At 45.5% G+C, this 15,897-nt stretch overlaps 1 protein-coding gene across 2 annotated transcripts in view; it reads right to left on the reverse strand.

The window, feature by feature from the left end:
* The window catches only part of PIK3CB (phosphatidylinositol-4,5-bisphosphate 3-kinase catalytic subunit beta), an 87,889-nt gene extending 73,547 nt beyond the window's left edge, over positions 1-14,342 (reverse strand). The window contains exon 1 of one of the 2 annotated variants that reach the window (XM_088060909.1): positions 14,324-14,342. The gene's annotated coding sequence lies outside the window, so the exon portion shown is untranslated. Of the gene's footprint in view, positions 1-5,053; positions 5,073-14,323 lie in introns of those variants that run through there. The other variant, XM_088060910.1, reaches the window with a different exon arrangement.
* Positions 14,343-15,897: the final 1,555 nt, after the last annotated feature.

A 15,897-nucleotide genomic window follows, 5' to 3' on the forward strand; every position in this document is an offset into this window, starting at 1 on the left:
CTTCAAGTGTAACAGCTGCTCTACCTGCCTCGATACATCTGTGTTACCAGCCTCTCTTTGCAATCTGCTAATCACCAAAATCAAACATCAGCTTTCACAGGGGGTTCCCTTTTGTTGAAATTCTTACTATCATTAGGCTAACCAACAACTGGAAAAGCAATAAAATATGTTCTCATCCTTACAAGAGGAATTTCTGACACCCTTCCAAGCACAGCACAGCATGTTTTACATCTCTTAGGTTAATGGCATATCACTATTCTCAGCCAGAGGCAAGGACTAGAAAGAGATTCATTACAGGAGATCTGTCTCTCTCTCAGCCTCTTTGCATATTTATTTTCTAGCTGGCCTTTTTGTTAAGGCAATTCTGATAATAGAGCAGATGTGACAACTGTGAAAACCAGTAATGATCAGGAGTATTATTGAGGCTGTCACACTTTTAAATGAGTGTGGGTATGAAAGACTGTATTATTTCAGAATTTCACCTTGAGGAGACTTTCAACTGATGTTTTGTCAAGTTTTCTTAGAGGAGATCACTGCCCAGCCACAATGGTGTAAGTCATGGTTAGCAAGACTTTGTTTTGTCAGAACTGCCACAAGAGAGAAAACATCCCTCCAAGTACACTGATGTAATTCTCTTTTGGATCAAAGACATTTACTGACCTGCAGTGCATCACCCCAAAACTTGGCCATGAGACTCTGCAAGCCATGAAGGACTTGTCCAACTCAAACCTTTCTTTACCTCACATGAGTTACACGTGATGTGCAAACCAAAGAAAGAGATAAGAGCAAATGTGATATATTGCTGCATAAGACACAGGTACTTCATTAACATCTCTTTAGCCCATGGAAAAACAATAATTTAATTGCTTATCACCACTATAAATACCTACGTAGCAGGGAAAACTAAAAAAAGTTGTTGTGAAATAGAAAAAAATCCCTAAGCACTAGAAAAATGACAAATACTACATGCATCATGATTCCTCAAAAATACCAGTTCTAACTACAAATGGACTATTATTTTGAATATCTATCTAAAATCTCAGATTCTAACTTCTTCCCTCTGGTGACTGTGTTGTAATTTTAATACTACTGCTGTGTTTCTATTTTTAAAAGGACTACCAAAAATACATATATATCCAGCAGATAGGCTTTCAAAAGGCATTTGCTGATGTCTTATTAATGATGTTTCAAGTCTAATACTAATTAATGTACAATTAAGTTCAATGTTTATTTTTCTGTAAAAATGTCCTACAGTAAATCAGTGCAGAGTCACAAGCACACACTGAAACTTGTAAGAAGCAAGAATGTTCAGTTCCTTGCTTCATTAGACAGAAATAATTTCATCTCATAGTTCTACTAAATTTCTGACAATCCAGAGCCATGAGTCCCATTCAAAGCAGCAAAAAGCAGCACTCTGACACATTTCAGAGCAGTGTTACTAAGAGGCACTGCACAACCAATGCAGAAGAGATTCCTGGAATACTCCTAAAATGCCAGTACATTTTTTGAAGCATTGCTCTGACAGCCTTTTGTTGCTAGATGATCCAGACATCCTCAATCAGGAAGACTCATGCTATTTCTAGGAATTAGATTTTAGACAGTTTCTTTGACCTACAGACACATCATCATCATTTCTAGTCTGTAAGAGCTAAAATTACTGTCTGGCAAGATGCCATCACAAAAAAAAAATTAGAAATTGTTGCAGTGTAAGAATACATGTATATTATTATTATTATTCCTTTCAAAACTAGAAATGTAGCCTGCCTTACTATTTTGGAAACTCCAGGCTTTGTGCTGAATCACTTTTCCAAGGTTTCCAGGTATTGATTAACCAAATCAAAACCAGTGTTTCACCCACTCTGCCCGGCAGTCTATCACAACAAGTCGAGAGTTTCATTTATGTGACTCACACACCTTTAGATTAAACAACTATGCAAATGATGCCAAGTCTTTGTTTATCGCAGCTTTGTCAGCAAAACAAAATCTCCCAGCAGGTGAATCATGAAATTACTGCGTGGATGAGGGAAGCAGAGATGCCAGCTGAACTTCACGCTTCCCAACCTATTTCTCCTTCCCCTGTCCTTCACTGTGTGACTGCAGCCCTGTTGGTGTGAGCAGAACTCTCCCTGCCTTTTCCTCAGCACAGCTCACTTGGCTGCAGATCAGAAAGTCCTTTAGGCACATCAGAATTGCAGCTTAAGTGTTTTGCTTGGGACACTGCACTTGCTGCCTCCCTCTGTGAGGGAAACTGGGGTTTGTTTCCAGAATGAGAGGTGCATCCATTTCAATGGCTCCACCGTTCAAAGTGATGCTCCCCTGCCTGAAGTGGGCTCAAGGGGGCTTTTTTTGCAATTCTGTTCCACTCTGGAGCAAGACTGACAGGGTGGCAGTGCTCAGGGAAGGAGCTGTTATCTGGACAAGGTTAGGTCGCCTTCACAAGAGAGCACATTCCAGCAGCTCACAAAAATGTGGCTCAAGAACACTTCTGTTCTATTCCTGGAATGTATCTCATTGCCAAAGAAGGTAGCTACGACCAGGAAAATATTCCATGGGGAGCAAACAAATTCTCCTGCCAAAGCCATTCCTCCCTGCTCCACCCCAGCTGATACTACACAAGCTGAATAATGCATGTCAAGGTATTAAGTAACATGCAAACACTTCCAGTAAATGTTTCTGCTGCAAGCCTTGCCTTAACTGGTATTGCTTCCCCCACTTTGATAATGGAAAAACGTCTTCCTCAGTTCTCCTGCACCTAAAGCCCATTATTAATGGGGCAATTCCCACCAAACACTGGCTGGTAATCTTCCTCTTGCCCCATCTCCAAGGCAGATTTTAAACCTCTTGAAAACTTGGCTGGTTCAGAGATGGCCTTCTCTGAAAGCCTCTGAGTGGCCTCACAGCCCAGGCAGTGGGGAAAGCTGATGTCTCAGGAGTAATGCAGTTCTGGTAATCCTCTGACAAACAGATGACAAACTCCAGTGGAAGCAAGTTGGGGGTTTTCTCTTCCCACCAAGGATGTTTTATATCAGCCTTGTCTTCCCGTCGTGCATTGCCCAACCGTGTTCTCCACCCCAATTTTGAGAATATGTGTTTTCACATCTTTTCCCAAAGGGAGCTACAGTTCTTCTCAATTTGGTAGAGGAAATCTCCTTGGAATTTAGTGTCACTCTAGGCATGCCCACTGCTTGCACAGCACTTGCCAGTAATTCCTTCTGTTTTACTGTGTGGGACACTCCACAACAGGGCAAAGGCTGTTCTGAGCCAACTGACCAGAAGGGAACGTGGTTAATCACATCACTAGGATGAAGGTAGGCTCTTGAATCACCTCCATGAGACTGAGAATCATTAGTCCCAAGGAAGAACTGCCCAAGGAAATTTCTGGGATTTTCCACTGGCATTTGTACTTTCATGAGGGCTTTCTGTAGGAGAGACTGACTTAAGGTTGAGTATCCAAGGAACTCACAGGGAACAACACCAAATTCCACTCTGAAAAATGCCTGGGCAGTAAGTTTGAGCAGAGCTGTTAAGTAAGAAGAAAACCTCATGCATTTTCTATAACTTTTTCCAAGTATAAATTATTTCATTTAATGTCTGTTAACTGCACAGGGCTGAGAGCTGTGGATTGAGTTGTATTGTTTCCTTTTCATAATTGCTTTCCTGGCAATTGAACTTGCAGCCCAGCTGAGGATGTGACACCAGCAGCACTAAACATTACCTAGATCCAAGGGTCTAAGTCACTGCCATTGGTAACAAATATCCTCCTGTTTGGGCAATAAATGGAAAGCAGAAATACCAGTGAACAGCCTCTTCCAAGCCTTCTCTGCCCCCTGCTTACTGCAGCAGCCTTTTGTGCCTGTTCTCCCACATCTGGAAAAGAAGTAATGGGATTATCACAGCTGCCAGCAGCAAGGCCTCCCACCTCTGTCTGCCAGCTGCAACATCAGCACCAGTCACTGCTCAGGGGAACTGAAATAACACCCACCATGCCAAAATCAGCTCACAATTACATGACAACTGTTGTGCACATCTCAGGAGCTGATATGGGCTTATTTGTCTGGGCTGATCAGGACAGGCACAAAGCAAAATCCAGAGGAGCCTGTCCTGCTGAGAAGATTGTTCAGGAGATGGTTAACGACTGCATTACGGCTCTCACAGAAATGCCAGTGCTCAGTAAGGAGAGTTCTGAAGAAGGGTTTCTGAATTCTGCTCCCTGCTGCTTTTAGTTCTCCCACAGAAGAACTATTGGAAAGACCAAACCATCCACAAATACCTTTGGAGGAAGCTTTGGCCAGCCACTGCTGCTTTCCTAAGAAAGGGTAACTTACTGCAGCCTTAACTCTTCTTTATGCAGGGAAATAACCTTTTTTGATGAAAGACTAAAAAAACTACTGTATTTCAGACTTCTAAAGATGTTAGGGCTAAGTGGACACTCAGAAGGATCAGTGGTGTCTAGACTTCTCAAGACCTGAGGAGTTCACCTGAAAAGCTGTTTATTTTTCAGCCAGGGCACTGAGGGCACTAAAGCTCAGGTATAAACTCCTGGTTCAGAGAGGAATGTGATGACAGCAAAGGAAATGCATCTGCACTATCCCTTTTCCCCTCCACCCACCCACCACCTGCAAAGCAGAGCTGTGCTGCCCAGCTCCTGCCTGGATCCCTCTCCACAGGCACAGGGGAAGAGGGACAGGGACAGGGGAGCCTCTCACAGCCTCCACAGCAGCAGCACGTGGGACAAAGCAGGACACACAGAGCCAGAAGGGGCTCCTTGGTGTGCACAGTGCACACAGTACAGGTGTATATAACCCACACCTCCTGCAACCTCACAGCAGTTTGGCTTCCCAGCTCTCAACTCATGAGAGGGATGTCAGACCTCAGCCTGTCACACACCATAAGTTTGTGGTTACAAAGCAGTGTCTGCAGCAGCAGCCTCCCAGCCCTCTGCAGATCCCCCAGACCCCAGCAGGGAGCTGGGAGCACACCCACCCAGCAGGAAGGCCAAGAGTGGATGGAATGACAGCCTGTACACATTTAGCATATGGAAATGTTTACATACCTGACTGCACACAGGTCTGTATCCTTATTGCTGTGTGCTCACTCCCAGAGCTTGGAGCAGAGCACTCTGGCAAGCCTGCTCCAGCTGCAGTGATCCGTGCAGACCTCACTCACACTGCAGAGAGCTGCTGAAGCAGGGCTGTGATGGAAGGCCATTGCAGGACAGCATCCCACACAAATCCTTTCTAGTGCCCCCACACAATGGACACCAACACTGAGTCACTGAAACTGAAACTTCAAGTACATCCTTACCATGTCATTAAACTATATTTAGAATTCCTTTTGTCAAGTGCAATTTTCAGTTACGGTGACTCAGTGAGGACCAGACACGTGTTCCAAAACAGCAAAAAAAAGTATCAAGTATCAGCTCTCAAGCACCTTTTCTCTCAAGCACCATTAACAACAGAGAAAATACCTGGAGCAGTCACAATACAGGAAAAGAAAGTCCCAATTCATGAAATAGCACCTGTAAACTTCCAAACTATCCTGTGCTAATTTCTTCATATAATAGATGCAAAATAACCTCTTAAAACACTGTTGTTAAACATCAGTCTTTTTCTTTAATAATTTAACTTAGAGATGCTTATTTAACCTTTAAACCTTGACTCTAATGCTAAATATTCCTCTGAGAAAAAGTCTGAATAAAGTATTAGAGAGAGGTGTACTTCATCTCTTTTAATGTTAATCACATCTGAAACTACCATTATCACAGATCCATGTTAAAAAGAAATACACACAGATGTGAGAAACAAGATCCTGTTACAGCAAGTCAGGTTTTCTATCAAAGAACATGCCATTACACTTTGAGGCTCAATCATTTTCAAACCTAAGAACTGATCAAGCTCAGCTGAATTATCCATAAGATATGCCTTGAAAAACATCATGATTTTGTTTTGCTGTTTCCTCTCCTTCCCCTACACCAACAGCTGGGGGAACAGTTGTGCAGTTCTATAGTGGCTTGGCCATATGAACTCTATTAAAAAACTGATTATTTCAAGTTGCTAAAGATCAGGTGATAACCTCCCTCAAAAGATGGAAAATGAGAGCAGACTCGAATTAGTATCTGATAGAAGTGGGGCTGTTGCACTGTGGAAATGCTGAATTAGAAAGATGATGCAGGGAGACTCAACAAGAGCAGCTTTGTGTTTCTCCCTGCAGGGGCTGTCCCTTCCAGCGTGCAGAACGCTCCAGGAGTGGAACACTGAGGTTCCCACACCCTGCTCAGGTGTGCCTGGCAAGTGCTCCCCGTGTCCTGTGCTGCACATCTTGTCTGGGACAAAGAGGTTTGAAATAAATCCTTCTGGGCTGACTGACTCAGCCCAAGGTAAGGTAACTCTTACCTCTCTAACTCACCTACCTGCTGCTCCTGTGGCCCTGCCTGCAGACACCTCAGCTGGCCCAGCACTGCTCCTCCCTGCCTTTACCCCAAAATGGGCCCTGGCCCTGCATTTCAGGCTGATGGGACGTGCTGCTGCAGGTGACACAAAACAGCAAACAGCTGCTCTGCACATCGGGGATGGGCCTTGCCTTCAGCAGGGCTGGCACCCGAACACAGCGGGGTCACCCTCGAGGCTGCTGAAGGCACAAGGCTGCGGTGAGTGACTGCATGGCAGGTTCACTGCCAGCTCTGAGTGGCTCTGCTTGCCCTATTCGGGTTCTCTGACAGGCACTGAGTGTCTTGATTAGCAACCTGCCTTTTAATGCCCAGAAAATGACTCTGTGTTTGGTACTCAGTGGCTGATCCCACATGCTCACACCTGTAACCTTACACGAGAAGTCCTGCTGAGTCCAATGCTCTTTCCAAGCCAGTCTGCCCCCTGCATATGTCAGCTTCTGTACATTTTGCCTTTTTCCAATCCATCCTACCTGTTTATGTTCTTTCCATCTAGTTAAATATGATTTTCCAAGGTTTCCAACTCATTGTTTTCCTTTTTTTTTTATCTATCTCATGTCCAGGTAATGATATTAAAGGGAAATTTATTAAAGAACTACCTTAGCTCCATTTCTTTCCACATTTTTTCTCCCAACTGGCTGAGTGTGACCTTTGTAAAGGTATTTAGCAGAGGCTTGTCATTTGTTAAATTATTTTTCCAATTTTTGTCAGCATGAATCTTGAAATCATTATCAGATTATTTTTGTTACATCAAATTAAAAAAAAAATAGTTCTCTAGCTAAGCTGACACGTTTTAGTCTAATTCCTTAAAACTGCATGAGATGAAATATGCAGTGGAAAAAAACAGCAAAAGTCTGGTTTGTGGTCAAAATTCCACCTTGACATAAAACAGAAGGGGGAGAAAAATTAAATATCTTGGCTAGTAGTTCCCAAGTACTTCTTAAGAATTGCTTTTTTTTTGTAGTCTCAAATCCACAGTAGTCTCAAGTCAACAATGCCACGTCTGGGTTTGATGAAGTCTGTTGAAAATCTGTTGGGACAACCCCTGATTCTGCTGCCTTGCTGTCACCAGTGGGTTCTGCAGCCCAAAATGTTTATTTCCCACAGCTCCCATTAACCTCTGACTGCTATGTTAGCTCTGGGTGCCAGGAAGGAATCAGGAGACCAACCCAAATATCTTCTTACAGCTGCTGCTAAATCGTGACTGTTTGAAAAGATTAAGTGTGGCAGGTCAGAGAGAGGAACAAAGAGTTTTATTCATGGAGAATCTTACTAGCCTTCAAAGCAAGTCATATGAGAAATATATGAATACATAAGTTTTTATAGCTCGTGCCTAAATTAGAAACAAGATCAGAAATCTCAACATCCCTCACAAACTCCTTCCTGTTTCCCCATGTTCTCCTATTCACTTTGGATGATACACTGTCCCCTTTATTCCTCTTCCTCCTCTTATCCCTCCTTGTCCCTTGCCACCCCTCTTTGCTTGTGACTCTGGGAAGCGTGTGCTGCACTCAGAGATGCAACACCTAACATCTGCCACTCTGGAAATCTGGGAATTTCCAGCTGGGAATTTCCCATCTTGCCTCCACCAAAGAAGCCAAGTGAGTATGAAGCCAGACTCTAGTCCTGCTTAACAGGTGATGTTCAAATACACTTCACAGCAAGGTAAGAAACAAGGAATTTAATGTGGTATGTGACAGAAAAACTGCAAAAGCAAAATTCCCGAGGCAAAAGGCCATTTCCTCACCCTCTGTCTTGGAAACTAGACCAGGATAAGCTGAGTGGCTGAGGCAGAAGTTCTGGCCATTTGACCACCTCAGCAGCAGGAAAGAAAAAAGGGGGGAAAAAAAGAGAAAAAAAATGAAGGAAACAAGTGAAAGCTGTTTGCACATGGATCCTTAGGGCCATCCAAACTGGAATGTTAGAAACCACTTCTGCTTGTGGGATTAAGGTTTGGAAGTCAACCAGGGCCATCATTTTTGGAGATACAGTAAAATACAGACAGAGCCTTTTAACTGAGAGAGAAGAGAGCAAGAGGAAAACCTCTGGTTGGACAAAAAACTCTTCCTGCAAGAACAACCACCTCTAAAAGAGGTAAAGAGAGCAACAGCAGCTGCTCAGATTTACACTGATGTCACAGAATAGAATTGAAACCAGCCAGAATCTCTAACTGGTACCAATTGCTACTTTGGTGGGTCTAAACAAGTTTAGAGCATCAGATGACTGCAATCTCCCTTCCACACAGGAAAAGAAAATTGTTTCTTTTAGAGGAACTCAGAATTGCTCAACTCTAATTCATCTTCTAAACCAGGAAATCCCTGCCAGCACAGGTGGAACTGTAACACACTGGCTGTGCAGCTGGGGAACATAAAAAATGGGATTTCCGTGTTCCCATCTCAGCCACCAAAAACAAAGTAAAACAGGCAGCTGAAAAATCTGAAAAGAAGAATGCAAGTAAAACAACTGAGAGGGGAATTTAGGAAGTCACTAGGTCATTCCTAAGAAAATTCCCTACAGTGTCAAGGATGGTTTGAGCCCTTCTGAGGAAGCTGCCATCACTGAGAGCTGAGTTTTAGGGCAAAGGAAACTCATCTGAATCTGTATTTTAGGAACCAAAGTGGAGAGGACACTGCTGCCTTCTGAAAGAGCCCTGTAATGTGCATGGACAAGTCCAGCTTCCCTCAGCCATCCCTTTGTTCTCTGTAATTGCTATGTTTAAATACAGTTTACACTATTGCTCACTGGACCACATCACAAAAGATGAATGTCAGGATAGACATTTCTTTGCCATTGAAATGTTACTTGATTTAAAAGTCAAGAAACAGATATTTCTTTTTGATATTTACTTGTCTGCAGCATTATAATTGTGGAGGCATGTAGAAAAGAGGGATATAAGCAATTATTTACATTGCTACACATTTCTGTCTGTCTAATTGAAGCCAAAATTCAGGGGCAGGTGGAAATGACACAGGTGCTTGTAGGGTATGCACTGGACTCTGCTCTGAGCACTAGGGCTGTGCTTAAGTTCAGCTTAGGATGAGCAGTATTTTCCATGACAGCTATTATTTTATTTTATTTTATTTTATTTTATTTTATTTTATTTTATTTTATGTTATTTTGTTTTATTTTTTGAACAACCTGGTCTAGTGGAAGCTGTCCCTGCCCGTGGCTGGGGGGTTGGAACTAGATGATCTCAAAGGTTCTATAGGTCCCTTCCATCCCAGACCATCCTGTGATGCTGTGATCGGATGACATCAAGCACCACAAAATCATCTGTATCAGAAGAAAGAGCAGATTTCAGAGAAACTAAATAAAATTGTGCCTCAAACAAAAACAACTAACACAAATAGTAGCACCAAAGCTTTGTTTAGACTGGGGAAAGTTCGGCAAGGGCTGTCAGGGTGGGATGCTGAAAGGTGTGCATCCCCCAGAAGAGCAGTGCTCTCAGTGTGAAACAGCCTGAGTGTCCCCAGCCATAGGAAGTGACACTCACTCATCTGATGTGCCAGACCAAGTGGGTAACAACCAAAAACAGATTAATGTCATTTAACTACAAGTACAGCCTCAACACTGGCTCACTGGGGGGAAAGATAAATATACTTGCTATTAATGAAAATAACACTGGGGGAGCACGTCCTACAAACACACCCAGGTTCTCTCTGTTTAGACTATTAGAAGGGTAACTTTCCTCACACATACATTTCAGTCAATATAACAGGTATTTGCACTGTTACGTTACTTTTTAATGCATTTCAGTTTCATTCCTCCATTTCCAAAGGCCACTGAGTCCACAGGACGCTGTTGAAGTCAATGTGGTTTTGCACTCTGCAGCAAAGGAAGGCATGCTTGGAAATGACCCAAACACATGCAATGGAGGCAGTAAAATGAGCAAGGTGCTCATTTCAGCCTGGATGCTGTGTTCCAGCAAGAAAGCAACTCATTCTCCAGAACAGATGTAATCAGAGCCACAGAACCTGGGTTGCTCACAATTCAATGTTTTCCTGTGTGTTGCCATGTCAGAGCTGTGAGTAACCTGACACAGCAGGTTGCAGGTAGATCAGAAGTAGAAGCTGGTCCAAAATGAGCACGTGTCCTTCACCAGCCTTACAGCCATTCTCAGTCTGACCTCTGTGGTTCAGGGTGCTACACTCAATATTGAAGGTAAATACATAGGAGCAACTAAAAACTGTTTTCCCCCTGGCCTATCAGTAAAGTGCTTTGCTGGAGGAGAAGACAAAGATTCAACAGACATCTTGTACCTCTTAAGATGGATTGGTAAAACACAGAATTTAACATCAGGTAACTGCAGAACTGAGATAATGTCACCATGTTTTGCTTTCTATAAGATAAAAAGAAAACCCTGGTTGCTATATTAAGAGGGGAAATGATTTTAAATAAATATCTTAGCTTCCTGGCAAATTACAAGGTTTAGGTAGGCTCTAAAAGGAATTTGTGTCAGCTGGAATAAGGCATCTATGTGAAAGATTAATAATAATGAAAACCAACCTCTTAAAAAAGTAGAAATAATGCTTGTTGAATTTATCATCACCTGTAAGACTGGTTATGTTAATAATCCTTCATGTTATGCCAAGTAGACTGAAAATAATTAATAGTTCACAACCTTCCCACAGAAGTTTCAGTGCCAATGATGTTTTGACTGTTGAGAATAAATACAAAGTATAATCCCAAATATTTTGGCCTTTGACATTAATTCCTTACATCTGAGCAACTTCCATGAAAAGTAATAAGAAATCTACCAGTCCAGAAATCTAACAGCTCCCTGTGAGCTCCTGGATCACAGACTCCGTGGGGAATTGCAGCCTCGCTGCTCCCAACTCTTCAGTGAAGTGCACTCTGGCTCTGCTGAGCCACCACAGATGCCCAGGAGTCAGAGATGAGAAGCAGGGCACTACCAAAGCCTGGCTGATTGTGCTGCTCAGGGGGTGCTGTTAAACCCTGAGGACTCTTTGTCTCACGTGCAGGCTCTTTCCTCCCGGTCTGAAGTAGCTGTGGAACAATGTTCACCTCAAACCAGCAATAAGGAACATCTGCAAGGACACAGCACTGTGAGAGGATGGAGAAGAGAAGGAAATGGAGAATAAAGCAAAAGAAGGAAGGGAGGAAGGTCAGAAGGTTGTTTATACGCTCACAAAATCTCTAAAATAAAGTCACACCCCAGAGAGATGCAGGTGGCAAACTGATCTCATCAGAAAAACCACAATGCTTCAGAGACAGGGTTTGTTTCTGCCAGGATCCTGTTTCCAGCACTGCTCATACCCAGATGTGGCAGAGGAAGGCTCCCAGCCACACTGTTTGACAGACTTTAATGTGATTCCTGAAGGACAAGCCAGAAATATTTGGCTAAAATTCATTGCCAAGTTAGAGAAACACAACACAAGGAAGAAATAGAATCCACTATTTAGAACAGGATACCCATGGTTATCAAGTTGAGAGCCTGCTCATGGCATTTTTCCTTGGAAACAGCACTTGGAGCAGCACACAGCATCCCTACAGAACTTCCACAGCCAAAAAACTCTGATATGGGCCTTGAAAGTGTGAGAAATAAACCTGGCTGCTCACTGCTCTGTTAGCCTAGGAACTGGTGTGCAAACAGCATCAAATCCCCCAAGCTGTGAAAGGACTGCAATATCCACCTGCACCATGTGGACTTTTGGGGCAAAGCAGAAAGATTTACACATCCACCTACTCTTAGGGAAGACACTGTGCCACCAGGACAATGTGGAACTGTTTCACTCATGGATGCTGTCAAGGCAATAAATGGACAAGAGTGACTGCATTCATTCCTCATCCCACCATTAATACTGGATCTTAGGAACTGCTGCCATGGGCTAGTCAAAAAACTCCATCATGTTTTTCTATTGAAAATGGTGTCTTTCTACTGGGGAGAAAAACAAAACAAAAAAAAAACTTTCCATTAAAGACCCTCACTCTCTCTAGTATTTAATTTCTAAAAACACCAAGACCTACTATGTATTTGTTTTCAACAAAAACTTGTTTTTGAAGTGGTGCCTCACCGGAGCTGCGGTTCAGTTGCCGGAGCACACCTCCCACGAGGTGTGAGATCACTCAGTGATCACTCACTGTGATGACACCTCTGGGGAGATGCAGCCTGGCCAGGGAAGCCAGGCTGCAGCCGAGTCAAAGCTGTCAATCAAAATGCATTCACGATTTTAGAAAGTCTACTGCAAAGATTGACAAAAGTAATGTGCTTCACTTTGAATTTTTCTGCAAAATAATATATTTGGTGATTGTGTCTGTTCCTCACCATTTCTGGGCACTCCTGAAGCTGCCACTCCTAGAAGTGGAGTGAGCAGGACACCACTGCCAGGCTCCTTCCTTCCATGCTTGGGAATTGCAAGGAACTCCTTCCCCTCCTCAAACATCTCAGCTCCAGCATCTGGCCAAAGGGGACTGAGCTCCCAGGGAATGCTCTGACAATGGCAAAGATTAACTCACTGATCCTCATGTTTAATGTACAAAAACTCTCACTGGAGCACTGAATGCAAGCCTTTAATACAGACTCTGATCCGAGGGCAATGGACAATCCTAATAGCAAAACTTGGTGCCTCGGCAGCTGAGCTCTCTGAAGGGATGTGAAGCCTCTGGGAAGCAACCCAAGAGCACACAAGCAATCAAGGCTCTGCTCTTATCGGACCCCTCCCAGTCTGCTCGAGCTTTAGCAGATCACTGACCTCCCTCGTGTTAAATTGCCAGTAAAGTACAATCGCCCGAAACTGAAAACACCTCCGGTCTACCAAGAACCTGCTCCGAAGGACGAACTCGCTGATAATGCTGAGCCCAGCTCGTAGGATGAGCCACTGATTGTCTCAGTGCTCTAAGTGAGCAGCTTAATTGGAATAGAAAAACAGGGTGATGAATCACAGCTAAGGAAAGCACCTTGCTGAGGAGGACAGACAACATCAGTGCTTTACATCATTAAAAAAATTGGAGGTTACTCTTTAGACAGCACACGTGGAAAATATTTCAGGGAAAAAAAACCAAAAAACAAATGTTGTTTAATTGGTGAATTCTTGCCATTAACACCCTAAACGATCTGACACATGCTGGCGGGCAGGAGGCGTCAGCCTCAGCCGCTGCCAGCCACACTTCCCCAGTCCCAGCAGCTGCCAGACCTCGCTGAGGTTTGAAAGTTTCCCAACTGGAGGCCCTGTTTCCTTTGCTTTCTGGTAAATTAGCCACTGTAGTCACATCTCCTTGGTGTGTTTGCTTTTATTTTCTTTTCTTCTGCTTTTTTTCCCCCCCGGTTTCTTTTCGATGCAGTAGCATCTGATCTTATCCAATCCTAACCCCTCTTCTCATCTCCTCCCCCCGAAAAGGGAAAGAGACCCCAGAAGCACCCTAGGGAGGGGGATTCTCCCAGGACTGGGAAGCTGCCACTGCAGTGGGACTGGGGAGGTTTTCACAGCACGGAAAGCTCCAGCAGCGAGAAGAAGGGAACACGCCCGAATCCCCGCACCAGGAGCCGGCGAGGAGCGGAGCAGGAGCGGGAGGGGCTCGTTCTCACCCCGAAGCCAAGGGCAGAGCTCCAGGGCTGCCGGACCCTCGGCCCGGACAGAGCTCAGCGGGGACATCCCGGGCCGGGCAGAACCGGGAGAGCTCGGCGGGGACATCCCGGGCCGGGACAGAACCGGGAGAGCTCGGCGGGGACATCCCGGGCCGGGCAGAACCGGGAGAGCTCGGCGGGGACATCCCGGGCCGGGACAGAACCGGGAGAGCTCGGCGGGGACATCCTGGGCCGGGCAGAGCCGGGAGAGCTCGGCCGGGGCTCCCGCTCCCGGGAAGGGCTCGGGGGAGCTCAGCAAAGAAGCAAAGCCATAACGCGATCCGCGCTCCTACCCGGCCGTGCCTCCCGCAGCCTCGCACCGGCAGAGCGTCCCCGGCACCGGCTGGCCCAGCCCGCCCCGCCCCGGGCCGGCCGCCGCCTCTTCCTCCTCCTCTCCCCCAGGCCGGCCCCGGTGCTCGGGCTGCCCAGGGGCTCACACACCCCGCTCCCCTCCCGGGACTGCTCCTCTTGTCCCCGGGCATTGGCACTTCCCGGGGCTCCGCTGTCCACCGCCAGCACCATGGGCGCACCCGGCCTGGCAGTGCCCCAGAGCCACCCTGTACCTTTGGCCCAGGCAGAGGAACAGCCAGCCCCCTCAGTTTACAAGTGTAATCTTTCCAGCCGTAACTTTGCACTTATACTGAGTCACGCCAAATGTTACCCAGCTGTTCCTTTATCTCCTTCTATGAGGAAAGGTGATTACTGCAATAAACTCTGCTGGTTTGTTTCATGCCAGCCTCCGTTCCCTCGGAGGAGCTACCTGGAAAGCAGCAGGTGAGGGAGGCACGGCAGGGCTGGGTCTGCCCCAGCCATCTGAGGGCACCGTGTCCTTGCCATTCTTCCTCTTCCTCTTCCTCTTCCTCTTCCTCTTCCTCTTCCTCTTCCTCTTCCTCTTCCTCTTCCTCTTCCTCTTCCTCTTCCTCTTCCTCTTCCTCTTCCTCCTCCTCCTCCTCCTCCTCATCCTCCTCCTCCTCCTCATCCTCCTCCTCTTCCTCCTCCTCATCCTCCTCCTCCTCCTCATCCTCCTCCTCCTCCTCCTCCTCCTCCCACAGAAACTGCTGTGGACAGCCCTGCCAGCCCCTCAGGGTGACACGGGGCATCCCACGGGCACACCCTGCAGCACCGGGGGATGCTCTGCCCAGCACTAATGCACAGCAGAAAGCAGTTCCCACAGATGTCTGCCTGACCTCCAGCCACAAAAGTCTCAGAGCCTCCAGTCTCCTCTTCAGCACCGCCTTGTGCCAGCCTTCCCTGAGGATCAGGCCACTGCTTGGGAGATGGTGTTCTGATAAATCAAAAGCTGTAAATTCAGGTGTAGTGCTGACAGATGTGCAAATCCATTCATCACATCTGGCAACCTGTCAGGTGGTGAAGCACAAAGCTCTGCTCCTGAGGGCTACAGCTTGGATTTGGTGGGAAGGCCAGGGCGTCTGCCAGCAGACATGAGGCAACTAGAAAGCTAAAAGGAGGACGGTGAGCAGACACCACAGAAAGAGTGGCCTCAACTGCTGAGCCAAAGGCAAGCACAGACTCTAAGAAAAGTCTGAATCCAAAGAATGCCCAAGTAGGTGGCCTGGAAACATCCAACAGGGCAAGCTGAACCTCATATTCCTGTTTTATTGTCTGCCATAAACTGCAAGAGTGGTGTTCATCAGCAGAGAAACTTGAGTTAATGATCTCTTGTAAATTTTACTACTTGCACAAAAGGTTTAATAAGAATTTTCAAACCTGCAAATTTGAAATGTATGCTAAAAGCATGGTAACATTATATTTTTGAAGCCTGACATTCTTTTAATGCATGGTATGGGCAATAGTAAACAATAGCAACTCCAGACCCTCTCCTACAGCTGTGCTAGCCACAACTGAG

Source organism: Pseudopodoces humilis, chromosome 11 (assembly GCF_049639895.1).
Source record: "Pseudopodoces humilis isolate 2021_Gansu_Grassland_sample_001 chromosome 11, ASM4963989v1, whole genome shotgun sequence".
Lineage (NCBI taxonomy): Eukaryota > Metazoa > Chordata > Aves > Passeriformes > Paridae > Pseudopodoces > Pseudopodoces humilis.